Raw genomic sequence first — 19,632 nt, forward strand, 5'->3', positions numbered from 1 at the left:
AGAAATCTAAAAAGGAAAGCTGATAGGCAGGGAAAACAAAAGAAAATGTCTTTACTGAAATATTGCTACATAAATATATTTAAATTCAGTGTCCCTTTCAGTAATGGGTATCTGGTTCTACCCATCAAACTAAGCTTATTTTACAGAAAAAGACTAAGGTTACATAACTATTTGCATTAGAAGAAAATGAAACTTGAATATACCAAAGTAACTGTCACAAGTCCACATCAATACATAATTGTATGCAGACTTTGACACTGAATCTTAATTTCAAACTTACTTTTCATCTTCTCCATTGAATAAAAATAAATAAATTCAAAATGGTTGGAAATACGTTCAAACAAGTGGTCTACCCAAGGTCAAAAAAAATTCCATCTACTATGCATGTGATCTGATTATCTGAAGATGATCCAATTACTTAGTGTGCTAACAGTCCAAACTTCAGTGACATTTTTTCAATAAAATACTAGTAAGAATAGCTACTATTTTACTGAACTATGCTGTCAGCAAGAAAAATGATGGCAGAATGAAAAAAGCTACCTTAGTGTAACATGCTCTTTTCCCTTAACAGATTAAAGTATAACACACACATCATATTTTTGAAAAAGTAAAATCCATCAGTTAAGTCAATATCTCTATAACTATAATACCATGAGTGAATTTACTAATTACAGAAAGTTCATACCTATCCTGTTTCCTGAGGAAGCCTCTTGGTATGATAAAAATGTAATTTCACCAAATTCTCCAAGCTGTGACAGTATTTGGCCTAATTCAGTGGGGAGTTTCAAAACATTATTTTTAGATGGAAAATAGCATAACTTTAAAAATAAAGTGCTTTAATTTAGATGTTGTATTGATTTCTTTTACACAATATTATTTTCCACATTCCCGTACAAAGCTTGACTGGACAGGGATTCACTGTACACTTTTATTACACATTCACCAAATTAAAAAGAGTGGTTTTCTTAACAGAGTTAGCACCCTTTCTATAGCCTGCTGTATCATCCCTGATAGAAATAATGTATCCCTAAGTTTAGTAGAAATATACTTCTAAAAAGAGCAAGCGTTTTTACTCTCTTTGACAAAATGACCACATTGCATCATGTCAGGTATTACAAAAACAAACACAAGATACTGACAGATCACCCTAAACTAAGGTGATCCCATTCTTATTTTCCTCCTTCCTCTCTAATTTTTTGGCTAGAGAAATGTTCTGGTATACACAATTAACATAGCCAGCATTTTTTCCTGGAAGAAAATATAAATGTTTCCAGCAAAGTGCATCAACATCGAGATCCCTCCTCTCTTGCTCTCCCCACCACTGACCGGTGCTTTCCTCCTTGGTTTGAGAAAGCATTACCTGTGAAAGAGGAGAGAAATTAATGGATTCCATAGCCTCTCCTAATCTCCTTCTGCCATCACACGCACCATTGTTAAACAAAGTTTGTCACAGAATAAAGTAAATTATTTGTGGTGGCCCCTTGTTAAAAATATGAGTGATATACCATGGCATTCATCTTTCTTTTCTCCAGATAGCAAGCTCCCATGATAGTCAGAAGGAGGCCTTTATTGGTCTCCTGACAGTACAGACATGTATTCCAACTATTTCTTTTTGTTAAGAAATAAAACCCACCTAATTTTAAAACATTATCCGAGGAAGAATAGGAAAGCATGGGATTGTACACTGGCTAAAATTAGATAATTACTTACAAGCTGGTTTGGCCACTCAGTCCTTTTGGGCACCAACCCACAAAACAACTAAGTGAATGTAGTCACCCTGCTGCAGGAAAACGGCTGTGCAACCTCTGCTCATGTCCCTTTTAATTGTATTTTCTATAAATGCAATTTAGCTTTTAAATTAAACATAAGCTTGGGGAATTTTAAAGGTGTCCCTGCTGAAACAAGGAGGAGCTATGGTAATCTAATTTGATATCATTAGTCAATCAACACACATACTTTAGTGCAGGATTTGCTGCTTACATAAATGGCTTAGTACCTACTATAGCTCATTTTTCTTGTGACATGCAAATAATTATGCTAACTCATGAACTATCCTTTTTACTTCACTTCAGCGAAGAGCTTTGATTAATCTGTTCTTGCAAAACCATGTTTTTATCTTCTGCAGTTTGCATGTTTTAATACCAGGGGGAGGGTTGTTTTTATTAAGTCACCGTGCTGCTTCTGCTTCTTCTTCTTCTTTTCTTCAGAGAAAGGGGGGAGGTTAACATCAGCACCACACTTCAAATCGGAACCCCGTCTTTTTCAGTAAACTCGGTCTTTAAATCTCGCATCTAGATAGTTTATTCAATAACTCATAGCATGTGACAATGCTGGCTAAGAAAAGGCAGCCCACCAGCCCTCCGCAGGTGTCTATTGAGGTGGGTACTTCTTAGTTGTTATTAAAGTAACATGCAGTTACAGACGCCTATTTCTCTGTGCCGAAAGCTTTCTAATGATGGTTTACTGTGGCGGTCTATCTGCAACATGCTGCCTGTGCCACCTGAATTTCAATTTCTTAATTTACAGAGCAGATAAAATAGAATGGAGCTGGATCTGCGCTGCTCTCTACATTGGGTTGGTCTTATCAAGCGTGAAGTTTGGCGTGTTGCAAACCTATTCAAGTGATTATCTGTTGAGGACCTCTTGAGCCATCTCCATCTCTGCACTGTGCTGATAAGACAGCTGTTTTTCTAGCTGCGGTGTCTCTCTGGGCCTCAGTCTTCTTTGGGTTGAAACTATGGCTTTGTTACTGTGCCCTAGTGCTGTCACTTTCTCTGTTGTGCAAACGTTTGATCTAAGCACAAACGGGGGCGATGGAACCGATTGGCTGACTGGTATGCCCGGTCGTCTTATTATTTTAAAATTAAACGTGTTTTACACAGCATGGGAAAGACAAATCTTCGGGAAAGAAACTACCCACAAACCAGAATTGCCGAGTAGCAGAAAGCTGCCTCTTCCCATTTCACTTTAAAAAAAAAGGTTACAGTGATGTTTAGGAACAGATGGTTTACTTAAATTATTATTTTATTTATTTGGATTAAGATTTATCTTTCCTTGCAGAAAACCTAGTGATTGCTGTTTCCTCCTGCTAAGGAAACCGAAACACAAGCTCGACTTTAACCCCCTCCAGGAAGGCACCACACAGGCAGAAACCCCTCTTTCTCACTAAGTAAGCTGTATTGATATTAAGACCTTTTGCTACACAATAGAATACGGACGAAACAGAGCAACGTCCGTTGCAATGTTTACAGTGAGGTAGATTCATGCATATTTTACAGGCTTTATTATTCTGACTAGGGTTAGACACAAACAAAACAAAAATCCCCACGCCACAAAGTCACACACCACGTAAAGAGAAGAGTCTATGAAGGTATTTTTCTGAGGCAAGATATACCAGTCCAATGATTTGTTTTGAACGCCTCATGCGTATGCTTTTTATTATATCAGGAAAACAACCTAACCTTGCACTGTAAACACAACCTAAGGAAGGCCTTTCTAGATGGGAGATTTAAAAAAAAAGCATGATTGCCAGCTTATAATTTCACACATGAACAACACTAACTAGGAATTATTTGTTTGAGATAACAAGTGCCTCCGGCGGATATAAGACATAGCTACATTACACATTTTTCTGGAGAGTTTTGCTTGGGGATAGGCGGCTCTCAGAGTGATGCTCTTTGTGGTCGCTGTAAAAAAGAAAACAAAGGGAGGAAAAAGAAAGTTTGCGTAACTCCAAAGGAGCATTGTTCCCATATGTCGCTGAATATGCTCCGTCGTATGGCCCCTAGTCATGGTTTTTGAACTACGATGCAGTCGTGCGTCAGGGATCAGGAGAAGCCTTAGGAGGGGTTGCTTGTCTCTGTCCATGGTCCTACAACTTGCATTAGTTCTAGCCCTGGATGGCCAAGATTTGTAATGACTCAGGTACGCTAGTATCAAGCTCCCTGCAACTTTGTATGATTCTTGTTCCCATCAGATCCACAGCTTCTGTAGTGGAGTCGCTATCTTCCAGTCAGTTAGTATTAAGTGTGGGTTTAAAAAGTTTGCTGTTAAACTGAACGCATCCCCTTCTTTTGAAGCGTTTAAATATAGCATTTCCTTATTTCATTTTAAATGATCAGCACAGTATCTTCCATTCTTAACAGGGTGCTTAAAATAGTTGTGAAACAAATATATCGCTATATATGAAGAGGATTTTGACTTTCAAACATGCAAAAGAGGTTTAACATCTAACACATTTTGGTCCAGAGCTTTGTCCAGACCTCCACACCCCCTCCAAAAAAAAGCAAATAAAGTCACTTTCTACCTCACAGGACATCCTCTGCAGTATTATACCTGGCAGTTTTATGTTTATACATAATTTAGGGGAAAGTATTTCATTGTTGGGGGAGGAGGAATCCACAAACATTTCCTTTCTTTACTGCTGCCATTGCGGACAGAGGAGACTGAAGACGAATCAGACTGTGTAAGGGCTAATGACGAGGCACGTATTTTAAGGGGGGGGGGGTTCTGCTTAATTTTACTCAGTATACTGTATCAATAAACGTGCGGACATTATAGACAGTTTTTAATTATATCAAATGGGTCAGTGTAGGAAGCTCTGGATTGTGTTACTAAAATTGAACATTACTTACAGCAGGGCTATCCTTTTGTTTAAATGTTTTAATCGGAGTCAGCATAACAGACGTGTTTGGGCAACTGCTTCTCCCAGATTAATTTAATCCCCCGGAAAAGTTGAGAGCCACATTTCTAGTTTTAAATATCTCCCGCGTTTCGGTATTTTCTTTTACAAACTTATGTCACTTTAGAAAATGCTATTTATTGGTGTGGTGAACAGGTATTTGAAAGCGGTTGCCAGTACTTTAAAGAACTCCACTCAGAGATTTCATTGGGTTTATTTTTTCTTCACTCACGCATCATTTATATACTGTTGAGGAACGGTGTTAATTGCTTAAAAAAACAAACCTACATGAACTAGACCGAAGGAAAAGTAACCACTAAATAAATCTAGTTTTGTCTAAGAATACAACACGTTACCGATAAGTTTAATTTGTTCTACTTAGTCTCAGTTACGATCCATACTTCAAAACCCGTCCTGACAAAAATGAACTACACTTTTCAAAATATGACTATCTCCCACACACATTATATATTTATAAAATAACTTGATTTGTGGGCGGTTTTACATCACCCACATTCTAAAGAGCACCAAATTTAGGTGTTAAGTGTGGCATCATTAGAGACGTTTAAACAGTTATTTTTAAAAGGGCACGTGCTGCTATAATTAAGGAGCAAGGTAAACTGAAAAATAACGCAAGCCCAAGGGACTTTATTGGAATACCAACTTAAACTGCTCAAAGCATAATTTATGCATGCACTTCTACAAACTGGCTATAAATAGGCATCACTTTAAATACGGCTGTTGTATGAGCCGCTTTGTTGGGAAGGAGTTTATCATAGTGATAATTCTTTACACTTTTCCTCCCCAGGTTTCTATTCAGTTCTTAGAAAAACTCTTTCGCCACTTGTTCATCAGAGGAATCAGTCCGTTTTTTTCGGAATGCCAACCTGGTTCAAAAAGTTAGTGATAGATGTAAAATTAAATTCCATATGATCTAATATCTTCATCTTCTAGAAAGATGTCAAATGCATTTAAAATATAAACGGCTTTGCGAGATGTAAAAATCAGGCCATATGTACTTCTTAGTTATTGTCACTTTGATAGGAGGACGGTGATTATATGGACCCAAAGGCAGATAAACAGGTTTCTCTTCCATCCCATTAATCATTTATAAACACTCAAGGACACTCTCAAGGAACACTAATTTATTTTACTGCTCTCTTCCAATCATTGTGTATGTCTCTCCAAACCCCCTCCCCGCTAGATGCAAATAGCAGATTGCACTAAATAAGCATCTGAAAGAGTTCCTTTCCGAAAGGTTTAAGTGCTTTGTAACTCTAAATGTTTTATACCCGTTGTTTTATAGAAGAGAAAAAGAAACAAATAATGTTCTAGGAAGCTTTTGGGATTTTAAATAGAAAGTGTCGTGACAAGTATAAACCATGAAAGGTCCATGTACATCATGCAGGTTTGTTTCTCCCATTCAGAACAACGGTCTTTAAACATAACCATGCTATCCTGCTGGAAAGATAACAGTAATGTAAGAAAAGCCTTCTCCCTTCCCCTACACAGACGTCACTAAAAAAAATCTCAATTAATATCAATCTTCACTACCAGAGGAGAAATTACAGCAGTAATTGGTCAGTAGTATAAACTTCTTTGAATGCAGAGTAGTGCAATACTGACTATGAGAAGTATGTGGTCCACGAAGTATGTTGTCTGATGTCGTAGATGTACCTATAAATGAAAGGCTTCAAGTCTTCTACAGCAGCTTTCTGGATTGGAGGGGGGTGGGAGGTTAATTATTCTACTCTATTCTGGGGTGACCTAGTGGAAACTACTCTTTCCTAATAGTTGTTTTCTATTCCTGCCTTTGCAAAGTATTGTCTAACAAACCCTCCTGCAACGTATTTAACAGAAGGACAAACACTAAGGCCAATCAAGAAGCACTAGAAAGTAATTGAAACAGACCGAGGAGAAACAAGGTGGATGGGCAGACAATTCTTTTTGCTCATGTTTAAAGAGAGAGCTATAGAGGGGATACAAAGCGTTTGAATGTTCAAGAATATGCGAAAGATGCGGCTGCCAATGCACAGTACCGAATATCTCTACAACATCAGGGTTTCTGACGGATAAAGATTGCACCCCGCGGGGAACTCTGATAGTTCAGTCAGAGCCATCCCACGCTGCTCTCTTCTCCTGGTCTCCTATTTTCTCTCCTTGCCTCTGAGCTGAGTGTGGTACCTCTCGGTGCAACTTACCCTGAAACGGGACTCCATTGAGTGTGCCAGATTGACACCAACTGACGGCCAATAGAGATTAGCTGTTTTGCCAGGGAGGTGCCAGAAGAACCCCATTGCACCAATCGCGGCGCACAGACTTACCAGCACGTTTCGTTGTATCGAGTTTCGGCGTATACTTCCGCGCGTGGCGCCCGCGATAGGTGGGCGCTTGGTACAGCTGCAAACACACACTCGCACACAGTGGTGCGGAAGCAGAGGAGCGCTGGGTGATCCGGTTGCTATAAATCTGTGTGATCCATTGCGCCTCCCTTTTAAGACATCCTCCCCCCTTATTTCTGTTCTCACTTAGAAATGCAGCCTTTTACTTCTGTAGCGAGCTACTAAAAAGAAACAAGGAGACAGAAAGAGACCGTCTTTTAACGCGTCCTTCCATCCCTTCTTTTCTTTGTTCCTTCCTTTATTTCTCTCCCCTCCCCCTTTTATATTGTGTTGCAATAGGAGGCTAGCCTTGTCACATTCCTTGTTTTAAGTTTTCCTTTTCCTTTATTTTTCCCGATTTTTAAGTATTGGACTATTGGGAGGGAAAGCATTTTCTTTTTATTTGCTTCCGCTTATAACTGTTCACAGTTTAGATTTTTTTTGTGTTATCTTGAGAACTATCCATCTGCTTCTTACTCTTCTGTATTCGGAGAACTTCAACGTTACTTTTTTTTAAGCTGAAGAGAGAAAGGTAAGTTGTGTTTTGATTCTTTTAATATTTGGACAGCTAATACATCAGATACCAGAAAGTGTAGGATGTATGCAGTATACATTTTAATCTATTGCATATGCTTATGTATCTTTCAAGGCAATTCATTAGCGTGTAGTAAGAGGACAACTACCTCGAAGTATTGACAATATTAAGACTACTAGGAGAAGAGAGACACACATCATTTTGCATTCAAGCAGATGTACATATTCAGTGCTTAGGCTATAAACTAGCTAGACTGTGGTTTAAAGTTCTTATTATAAGATAAACCTTTTAAACTCTGAATGCATCACTTGCGTAAAACATCTGAAGGGACCCACATCATGCAGATGAATGAATGAGTATCGCTTTGAAAAGATAAACCTACGTTTGCAGATTAGGCGGGATAAGAGCCCAAGTCTAATTGCATTAGCCAAATAGCATTTTGTCAATTCTGTAAGGGATACGAGATAGCACATATGTAACGGCATACAATGAGTTGTAGTTGTCTGGACCAAATACGTGAGCCCGCGTGATTAGCTAAGGTAATAGCTGTCAAAACTGATGGACTGGGAAGAAGGGATGCAAGGTCCAATTTGATAAATGTATTGCTGTAATATAGGGGGAGAGTCTGTTTTTCAAATCTTAAAGTGCAAATGAAAAGCCTATATTGGGAGGTTTCAGTTTACATGCGCTATACAAGAGTCCCTTTGTTCTGGGAAAGCTAAAAATGCTTCGTGTTGAGGCAGTAGAAAGGCGTGAGCTGGCAAGAACGGAGAGAGAGGTATACTCCAATCACTGTCCGTGGTCCTACCGTGGCGACTGCATTCATCGCTGAAAAGCGGTTCCCTGTAAGCACCCGGTAGCCATCCCGGCAACCTCAGCCCCCCTTTTCCTCTCTCTTAGCTATTGTCAGGCTTCCACCGAGAAAAATGGTTGAGCATGGGAGGCGTTTCTGATCCAGACTGTAACTGGCTGGCCGAACTTGCTTCATTTTCACTTAAATACGGCTCTATTTAAGATAAAGCAACCTCCTGCTTATTACGTAAGGAAAACAAACCGAAGGGAAATCTGGCTCTTGCATGGGATAAGTTTACAGTTAGTGGCAGAAACAAAATGAGAAGGTGACAGGTGGGGGAGGGAGGACTTATTGGGTGCCCTGGGTCTAAAAATATTTTTTCAACCTCTTTCCTTTCCTGTATTAAACGAGTGGATTGGGTGGCGGAGCTGCTAAATGATTGCACTGCAGCGTGGTAAAGGACAGGACTAAGCATTGCCATTGTTGTTTAATTTATGCCCATCACGTTTCTACGTACCCACCTATTTCACATCTGAAAAGAATTAATATGAGAGCTATACAACTGTGGCAAATTGGTGGTTGGACACGTTCCTTCATTCTGTTTCTCAGCATTGGCAGTGAAATTGGTGTTGAGACTGTATATTAACTAATAATTACACGTTGCACAGCTAGCTTTATTGCTGGGAGGTGAAAGGAATATTAAACCTTTTAGTACTTACATTTAGCTTTGAGGGTGTGACTATCTCCTTCCAGATAAAACCCACTCTCAGAACAATATTTTTGTGCCTAGCTATACCTACTCCCTCAAAGAAAGAGCATCCAGATTGCTAAAGGTTTGAATGAATACTAGTCTGCAGCTTCTTTATGTACAATCTATGAGACAAGAGAATGGAGGTTGTGTCCTTGCTGGATTTATAGCTTACAAACACCATAGTTTAGCAGACTTCTGTATGGGGTGGAGGGGTATAGGCATCTCAAGCTGAAAAGTGCATCTTACAGCCCAACACTGAGATTCTTGACTTAGTCTGTACTATCCAATCCTTTTACCACCACCTCCCCATGGCCCTTTCTGTAGACAGTATCATTAACTGTATGCTGTTGCTAGAAGCTAAGAATCTATAGAGTGCATTTTATCTCCAACCAGGGAATGTACTGAGTTACTAAACTAGGAATCTAAATTTTAGCAGTGACCAGTCTCAAGACTATTTTCATTTCCAAAGGAGCAAACTTCAGCTAAAACACTATTTTAGAGAGCTAGAGTTAGCAATCACAGCACTGTAGGCCTCCAGGACTTCTTAACTGCATGTGCTTCAGGTCATTTTAACATATTGTATAAAAAAAGCCATAAGGAAAAATCAGTGTGACATTTTTCTCCTCCTAGCCCTCCTCCAAATCTATATTAAATTGTTCCTGCTGGACTATGACAGGGGGCACAAATAAAAAGAGCTGCAGCATAAAAGCTTTTCCCCCCTAAAGGTGATAAACTCTAATCCTCTGTGAAGCAAGAAACATCTAAAACTATACCTTGCTTTTAACACACACACACCCATTTTTCTTCCAGCTCTGAATTACAGGAGCCCCATCTTGCGTTGCTGAGAGAATGTTTCCCCCTAGCCCTATACAGGTGATCTGTTGTGGCTAATGAGGCACTCAGGTGTTTAAGGACAATGAACTCAAGATAGGACAAGTGCAATAACCTATCACCTACTTGTTTGCTAGGAGTGTGCTTTGGTTTTGACTACAACAGCACTGAGACTGCAAAGAGAATGAATGTGTATACAATAGAAGTCTGCTCCATGAAGTATTATTGTTAATGGAGGGGAGAGAGAATGGAAGAGTGATTTAATAAATCCCTACCCTATGATTATCAGGCTGCCAGGGCCCCCCTCTTACATTAATTAAGTTTGAGCTCTTCTAATCCTGGCATGGAGACAGTAGTGAGAACAGGCTACCATGCAGGCATCTCTCCAAGCCCCATTGCACACTAGGAATAGTTTATGGGACTCCTAGGTGCATGAAAGCTCCCCAGACCAAACACTGTTTCTGCAAAGTTTTTCTATTTAGACATCCCCCAGAAATAAAGGGGGGCAGTGTGCTTGGAAGAACTTTTTTGGGGGAAGGAAGGGAGGAGATAAGCTAAGTCCCAGATTACAACTGGGGGATGTTACAGAACATCAGAATGGTCTTTCCATAGTGATCAATGTCACGTGCTCTAGAGGGAATGAGCAGGCAAGCACCAAATAATCCATCCCCTGTCACCCCATTCCCAGAATCTGGCAAATAGAGAGGCGCTCCATAGGCTTCCCCAGTGCGCCCTGCAGAGCTCTTGTTATGGGCGGTGCTCATTCCGTCAGGCGGAGGTGGGGGAGGGGGCGGTGATACTCCGCCCATATAAGTAGGGCCGAGGCGGAGCCCGTTTTACTCTGGGAGGTTGACGCCTCGCTTTGCTGCAGACTCCCGGCGCCCTCACTGGCCCCTCTCAGGTGTCACTCAAGGGGGGATTCCTGTTTATTTTCCCGCCGGCGCCCTGGCCATCTGTCCCTCTTGCAGCGAGAGCGGGATCCTTGCTGGCGTGGGTGCTGCGAAGGCAGGGCCGAAGTAAGTTACTACTAACGCGTGGCTGTGCCGAGACCAAAGCAAGTGTTTCCTGGTGCTGCCCCTGTGCGGAGGCCCCAGGCTTTCCAGGACTCCCCGAGTGGGTCCGAATTTGTAACCCCGAGCTCGCTGGCGTGCACAGACACTCGGTTGCTATCTAGCTGCAGCTAGGAAAGCGTTTCTGGGGCCTCCTCTCACTGGCGTGCCTGGGTGAGCACTAGCGCCCGATTCTCTCTTGCTGCTGCTTTGTTTGCAGCTCTTTCTGGGGGCCGTGTACTGCTTAGGACCCGCTTAAAAACTCGCCTGTGTCCAAATACCCGCCGCTAAAGAAGCGGGGGTTGCTCACCCCCCGTGATTGCAACCTGGGCACTTGTGAGCGCTGCCGGGAGCGTTTGCAACGTGTCGCGGGCTCTCGCCGCTAGCTTGCAGCACGAGCGCCTCGAATCGCTCCGGTGGCGGTGCAGGCGCTCGAGTAAGGTGGGATTGCACGCGGTGGGAGGCGGGGAGGGCAAAGAGGAGGGAAGCGGCGCGGCTGGCGGGCTGGGCGTGGTAGGGAGCGAGGCCTCGGAGTGCAGCGCGCCGCGTGTCAAGAGCCCGGGCAAACGTTCCCCAAGGGGCGGGAGGGAGCGGCGCGGGGGCTTGTGCTGCGGAGCGGGAGCGCCTGTGCGAGAGGGGCCGAGGAAGGTTGGAACAGCTGCGCCTTATTAATGGGGAGCTGGCAGCTTCGCCTCCCGAGCCTAGTCTCCCCAGAGCCTTGGCCTGCAGGAAGTCCTGGCCGCATCCTGCGCTTCCTCTGCCGCTTTCTGTGCATCTTCATATCTCCAAGAGTATTTCTTGCAGTGACACTCCCCCCAGCGTGAGATGCTGTTTCCTCTGATCTGCAGTTTCCTTTCGCTGCGGTGTGGCTCGCCCACCTCTCCGCAATGCGAGCTGCCATTTTTCCCAACAAGCGTTTGGCAAGACCGTGTAGCTGTGTTTTCTGAAACGTGAGCGCCAGGGGCTGTCAATTGAAGATATCCTTGGGATGGCTGCTATAAGTAGTTAAGGACACACACAAAGAGGCGGCAGGGAGAAGAGCACATTAGCAACCCCCAGTTAATAGATTAATTTGGGGTAGACACAGTCCTTCCTTGGAGTGACCCACGTGCTCAAAAGATACTGCGAGAGGGAATCTGCAGAAGTGTGAATTTCCGGCTTGCTAAAGCTTACAGCTGGAATCTCCGTTCCATGATTGTCTACTCAATTATTCTAACAGTGAAACGCTATTGATGAGGTTTTTTCTTCAGTATAGAAAAGGGAGCTAAAGGTGCTAGAACTTGATGTGCAGGCGTTTGGGGTTTAGCCTAGCTAAACTCCATTTTAAAAAAGGACTGGGTTGGTGGAGGGTAGGGTTCTAGTTGGGCCAAGAAGGAAGTTCAGGCAGGCTTAAGCAAGGAGAGCAGGTGGAGAAATGGCAGGGAAGGATCTGAGTGTGGTGTAGGCTTCATATCATGGAGGGGGAGCTGTCAGATTTGACTACAGAACTTTGGGGTGAGGGTAGTGTATGTAGCCAGAATGTTTCCTTTCTCTACTAATATTTAGTGTTCTGGATCTTGGTCAAATTTAGTTCCTGCACTCTGTAATATGAGTACTTTGATTGTCTTTATGCAAATATTCTTAGTGGTGAGATGCTTTTTGTGGCTGAATAGCTTTTGTCAGTCTCTTCCCTTTTGTTTGCTTAGTTGGCTCAGTCTTCTGTTCTCCTTAATTGTTTCCTGTCATGTTTCCTGTCATGTCTCAAGAATCTGTCTGTTCCTCCTCGTTTTTTCTGCTCTGTTCATGCATCTGTTGTAACTCAACTCAGTGCTAGCACCTGCTGCCATCTGCTTTGTAGTAGCTTTGTACCTCCCAATCAGCTCCTCAGTCTGGGTTACTTCCCTCCCCCTTCTTAACACAGCTTTTCATTCTTGTACACCCATCCATCCAGTCTCTCTATACAGTGCACCTTTTTCACCTGTTCCAATCCAAGGTCTGACCTCTGTGTCTATGGATTTCATTGTCATAACCATGCATCTGCTCTCTTCTTCCTGGATGAGCTTATACAGATCAAGAAATTTGCATCACAGGCAGCATGTGGTGTTTTTTTTTTTTTTTTTTTTTTTTTTTTTTTTTGCACAGCTTGCATTGCCTTTCGCTTGAGGAACCTTGGAATAACTTTTGCATTTTGAATGTTCTGCATGCTTCAGAAATACTGTGTGAACATTTTAAATATGCAGAGGTTTCTTGTCATTTTAGTTTATAGTGACTGGAAACTGTGCATAAGTACAGGAACTGGCCCGGGGTGGGGAAAGAACATGGAAAATTGGGCACTAGCTTTCTTAGCTTATCCCAGCGCTCCACCCTGTGGAAGAAAATGCCTTAGCCCTGTTCCTGACCACTGGCATCACTACCGGAAATAGACAAGAGCTAATGGTTATGATCAGTAACAAGGGCAAGGTTATAACTTGCATCACAACAAAAGTCAACTATATTTATCTTACCTGAACAGGAAATAAGTTGATTTTTATCTTCTATTCACTGATTAGAACTCTGGAGAAACTACTTCACTAGCATGTCTCTTGAAAACTTTGACTCCTTACTCTTCAATCACTCCCACACATTTACCTCAAATCATAACAAGAAGTTGGTGGCTTGGCATCAAGCAAAAATTGAATAGAATATTTGCAAAGAATACATGGTTCAGTGTTCTGAATGTAAAGGCAAGCATGTAATTCTGAGGCTTTAACATCAGAATGGCCATATTGGGTGTGACCAGGGATTCAGTTAGTTCAGTATCCTAATACCAAGTACTTTGGAAGAAGATTGTTGACAGGGAATTTTTCACTAACGTCTGCAGGTTTTAGTGCTTGGCTTGCATCCTGAAACAGAGCTTTTGCCTTCAAAATTGCTTGTTTCATATAACTTGATTTGCCTAATATGATTTGCCTAATTTTATATAAATCTGCTTTTTGATTGCTAGTAAGCTCTTTTTTTCCTCAAGAATATCTTGTGGTACACTCTTGTGTAAGAAGAGTAATCCCTGGAACTATTTCCTCTGATCAACTTTTATATTTGTTCCTTTAACTTTCATTGTATGTCTTTATTCTGGTATTACCCTTCCATTTTCACTTGTATAGTGTAATTGATAATGGGAGGGAAAACATGCCTAGTAACATCAAGACTTTCCACAGCTTAGAGTATTTCTGCCTGTCCTAGAACTTTGGCTCAGTTTCATGTACATTAGTATGATCTGTATCTGATATTTGCAGTGAAATAGTCTAGAGCAGGCATGTCCAAAGTCCGGCCCGCGGGCCAATTGCGGCCTGTGTTCCGGTTTAATACGGCCCCCCAGGTAACTTGGCAATATCTATCTTTTATGGCCCCCAACGAATCCATATGTATTGAGATGAATACATTGTAAAATCTCAGTTAAAGTCAGTTGGTCTAAATCAGTTATAAATATATTTGGACACAACATGTATACTTGGTGTTATGTTCCTGTTCATATTTTTTGAACTTAAAAGTTGACACAATCTATTACCAATAATATGTAATGTACTTTACAATGTTCCTGACATATATTTCAGCTTCCTGGATTTTTTTTTTCATCTGGCCTTCAGATATGAAAGGCAGAGTGATTTAACACCTGTTTAGATTGGTCATCCATGTGACGAAATGAAAAGTATGCCGTTTGCAATAAACTTTGCATAAAATAGTTAATTTGCATTTAATTTTAATGGTTCAAAGAATGTCAGGCAAAATGGTCGGCCCTCACGCATGTTCACTTCATCAAATCTGGCCCTCTTTGAAAAAAGTTTGGCCACCCCTGGTCTAGAGATAAGGTGTTAGCATCAGTAGAGATGTTGGCACCCTTTTAAGAACAAGTAAATAGCTGCTTAACATTCAAGATTGACTATCTAATATCCTAAGACTAAGCTGCAACACTTAAGTCGAAACGTGGACAAGACATTTCACTTGACCCGTTGTTCAGTACCTGGTATTTGAATTTAAGCTGTTCAGTGACTGATATTTGAGGTAGATAATAACTGATGTATTCAGTAAATACTATATTTGTTTGAGTTTTGTTATGCTGTTATGGCTCCCTAAACCTTTAAACAGCTGTGGCTTGCATGATCTTTCCCTGGTGGGCTCACAAAAATGGCAGGATATAAAGATTTGCGATCAACTCATCTAAAATTGAGGGTGAAGGAGGTGACAGTGGCATTGTCAAATTTGAACTACAGCTTCAATTTGGCATTTTATGTTCTTCTTTGTTGCAAGTCAAAGATCTGAATCCATAGACATTTAACTCTTTCCATAGACCTTTATAAGCACATCTATAACCTTTTCTGCAGCTTGTCTTCTCATAGACAATGGAAGAAGACTGCTGATTTAGTGTGCAAGATGCTGAAACAGCACAGGTGTCTCAGATTAACTTTTTTGATGTACATAGGGTTGGCAGGAATGGAAGCTAGACTAATTGCAAGTAACCTTGAAACTGTAAGGGAGCTCAGACATTCTAACATTAAAATTTGACATACTGAGACTTTATTTTCTCTTTCAAAAGCCTTTTAATGTCATACTTGAATTGACATTTCCCGTCACAGTGATAGTCCTCTCAATTCCAGTGTATTCTGTTCCAGCAAAATGACTGATCCTTTCTTGTGCAGACTAAAGGCTGTAACTGCTTTAGTCTTTAGAGAAATTGATAAGTCTTGAACATTCTAGTTAGTATTTGCATAAATCTTTCCACATTACTGGCCTAATAATCTTAATTTATTGTTAATACTGTTTTATTTCTGTTGTGCAGACTTAAAGCTAGCCAGAGCGCACAGTGCAAGTGTGATATTTAGTCACCTCAGTGGTTTTTTTACGGTACAAAGTGATATTCTGAGTAAGTGTCCTATTAAGACTGGAATATGAGCTGACTTTAAAAACAAAATAGCAGAATACTTAAGATTTGTCATTCATATGTAAAACTTATTGTCCCATATATGTACCTTGAGGATTACTTAATTTTAAATGTTTTTGTGGTTTCCTATTATGTTTGTTGCTAGCTCAGTAAGCCCTTGGTTAATAGGGTGAAGGTCTACTCCCTCCCATTGATTGCAATTTGGTACTTTAATCAATTGGGGGGAGGGAAAGAATCACTATCTTTACTTTAGCAGAATCCAGACTGTTCTCTTCCATCTGCTCCTGAGCTGCATTCCTCAAATAAGCATTTTAGGAATTCAATCTAAAACTTCAGATTGTTTAAGGTAGAGTTGAAGGGGGGGGAAAAAAGACAATTATCTCTGCAATGCTAAAAGTTTGCACATGACAATCCTATTCAGGCTAGTGGCTTTTGATCTTTTCTTGCTGCTGTTCACCATTTATCCCTGCAAAACAAAACTCAATTGAATGAATTTGATTTGCACTAAGGAGGTCTCATCTTCAGAGATTTGAAATTTGTTTTAATATGCTCATTAGCAGAGGTTAAAATCTAGTGTGCTGCACACTTTTGAGAGAGTTTTCTTAAATGAAGCTTTAATCCTAAAAGCTCACATTTATTTGGACAAATTGCAGTTCTCCTAAGTGACTTATTAAACAGTGTTTGGGTGTTTTGACATATTGGTCCAATTTCTAAGCAGGAACTAAAATTTTTCTGACCAGTTATCTAGATTTAGAGAATAGATTAATGATGAATTTACACTAGTGTTCATAACAAGAATTGGCTTTTGGTGTTAGACAGTTGTACTGGAGTGTAGTTTTGCAACAGTTTGAAATGTTTGGTTCTGCTTCTTTTTAATTTAAAATGTGGTAAGTAGAAAACCTGGAAGATGTGGAGCAGTTTATTTACTTGGAGTATTATGGGCAGAGACCGAGGAACAGACAAGGATATCTATGCTAGGATAGGGAAAGCAACAGCTGCATTAAAGACTTTGTCCTATATGGAGTTCATAGATAAGATCTGCAAATCTTCAACATAAAGGTGAAGAGTGCGCTCTTGTACGGATGCGAGACCTGGCATACTAAAAAAAAAAAAAATCTTCAAATCACAAGCTATAGACATTCAAAAACAGATGCAAGACTGTCCTTCACTTCAAATGGCAAGACTGACACACATGAGGAGCTTTGGAACAGAGCAGGACAAGAACCACTCCACTTTCAAATCAAGTGGGGAAGGCTAGGCCACCCTCTCAGAAAACCATCATTCAGCATAGTCCATCAAGCTCTCACATGAAACCTGCAAGGAAAACACAAGAGGAAGACCTCAGACAACATGGAGATCTACTGAGATTGAAGGACAACAATTGGGGTACTCCTGGAGTCAGCTAGAAGTTTTGTCTCAAGACAGAGTGAAGTGGGAGAGACTTGTAGATGATGTATGCTCCACTCAGAGTACAAAGGGTTTAAGAAGAAATAATCTGAGGGCAAAATACTATGCAGAAATGGATTTTGACACCTGAGATTCTGGAAGACTTCCAGTGTCAAAGAACAAGTTACAGTAAACATTGTTGATTTGCAGTGAATCTTAATGTCTAATATGGTGATGCTGCAGCTAGATTTTTTTTCAGTAACCTTGGCAGAAGCTGTCTCCAGAAAAAGCTCTGCTCTACCACTCCTATATGAGGACACTTGCTAATTTGCTTTGTCCTATCTAGCGCACACTTTTAAAGGAAAACGAATTCTTATAATTTAATCATCAGGACAATTTCTAAATGTTCTATAGAGGCCATTTATGCTTCATACCACTCTTATGAAAAGCAAATCTGAATTGCTTCCAGTAGAAATGCAAAAATCATAGAAGCTTCATTTATAAAAACATAAATATTAGGTCCATGCCTAATGGTAACACTTGCAATTAGACCTATAGCTTGTGATGAACACGGTTGGCATTTAGAGTTCTAGGAGCATAAGAAAGACAGATGGGAAATGTTACAGTATCTGAGTCCTGTGTGTGTTGAGATGACACTCCAAATGAATGGTGATAAAACCTCTGTTCAGTATGTCACTACTTTTGTAACTAGTTAAAGAACTTTCACTTACAGTTGACTTAGTTGGAATTGGTCCTGCCTAGAGCAGGGGGCTGGACTTGATGACCTTCTGAGGTCTCTGCCAGTTCTATGATACACTACTTATTTTTGTATTGTAACTGTAGCTGCTATTAATTGAATTGTTTGGGGTTAAACTTCCTTAGCTCTTCCTTGCTGCCTCATAAAATAAGCTTGGTGTCTGCACTATGAATGTTACATTGCGGATAATCATCTAATTGAGTAGTCATAAGAAACCCTTTCTGGGTCGGACCTTTGGTCCATCTAGCCCAGTATCCTGTCTTCCAGTAGTGGCCAATGCCAGATGCCCCAGAGAGGGATTGCAACAAGTAATCATCACGTGATCCTTTCTTGTCATCCACTTGCAGCCTCTGATAAAGGATTCCTACCCATCCTGGCTAATGTCAATTGATGGACTTAACCTTCATGAATTCTAGGTTGTGTGGGTCTGGCTCTTTTGTTTTTTGAACCCTGGGTTAAAGTCCTGGTTCACAACATCCTCTAGCAAGGAGTTCCACAGGTTGACTGACTGCACTGTTAAGCTTCTGTTTGTTTAATTTCATTTGTCCCCTAGTTTTTTTAATTGAGGGAATAAGTAAATAACTGTTCCTTGTTTACTTTCTTCTGCATCCGTCATGCTTTTTATGGACCTCTGTCATATCTTCCCCTCTTAGTCTCCTCTTTGCTAAGATGAAGAGTCCTGATCTTTTAAATCTCTCTTCATATGGGACCTGTTCCAAACTCCTAATTTTTGTTGTTGCCCTTTTCTGAACCATTTCCAATGCCAATCCTTTTTGCGATGAGATGATAGCTTCTGAGTGCAGTACTCAAGATGTAGGCATACCATGGTTTTATATAGTGGCAATAAGATTCTCTTATTCTGTATCCCTTTTTTAATGATTGCTAACACTATTTGCGTTTGACTGCTGCTACATAGAGTGGATGTTTTCAGAGAACTATCCACAGTGATTCCAAGACTTCTCTTGAGTAGTTGTAGCTAAATTAGTCCATCATACTGTATGTGTAGTTGGGATTTTTTCCAATTTGCATCACTTTACATTTATCAACATTAAATTTCATTTGCCATTTTGTTGCCCAGTCACTTAGTTTGAGAATTTTCTGAAGCTCTTCAGTCTGTTTTGGTCTTAAATATCTTGAGTAGTTCGTCACCTGCAAATTTTGTCACCTCACTGTTTACCCCTTTCTCCAGATCATTTATAAATGCGTTGAATAGGATTGGTCCTAGTATGAACCCTTGGGGGAGGGGGAACCCCACTAGTTACCTTTCTCCAGTCTGGAAACTGACCATTTATTCCTACCCTTTGTTTCCTGTCTTCTAACCCGTTATCAGTCCATGAAAGGACTTTCCCTCTTATCCCGTAACAATTAACTTAAGAGCCTTCGAGAGAACTTGTCAAAAGCTTTGTAGAAATCTAAGTACACTAGATCTACTGGATCCCTCTTGTCCACATGTTGGAACATTCCCCCCCCCCACATACACAAAGAACTTGAGTAGATTAGTACAACATGGCTTCAGTAAAGGAAAATCATGCCAACTTTCCCCAACATATGTCCATCTATGTGTCTGACAATTT

At 40.7% G+C, this 19,632-nt stretch overlaps 1 protein-coding gene across 10 annotated transcripts in view; it reads left to right on the forward strand.

Annotated features, from left to right (window-relative positions):
* Positions 1–7,066: 7,066 nt before the first annotated feature.
* Positions 7,067–19,632, forward strand: part of ELAVL2 (ELAV like RNA binding protein 2) — a 200,135-nt gene continuing 187,569 nt past the window's right edge. For 7 of the 10 annotated variants that reach the window (XM_075931469.1, XM_075931471.1, XM_075931474.1 and 4 more), the window contains exon 1: positions 10,855–10,988. The gene's annotated coding sequence lies outside the window, so the exon portion shown is untranslated. Of the gene's footprint in view, positions 7,595–10,854; positions 10,989–19,632 lie in introns of those variants that run through there. The other 3 variants (XM_075931478.1, XM_075931470.1, XM_075931477.1) reach the window with 3 other exon arrangements.

This window comes from Pelodiscus sinensis, chromosome 6 (assembly GCF_049634645.1).
Source record: "Pelodiscus sinensis isolate JC-2024 chromosome 6, ASM4963464v1, whole genome shotgun sequence".
NCBI lineage: Eukaryota > Metazoa > Chordata > Testudines > Trionychidae > Pelodiscus > Pelodiscus sinensis.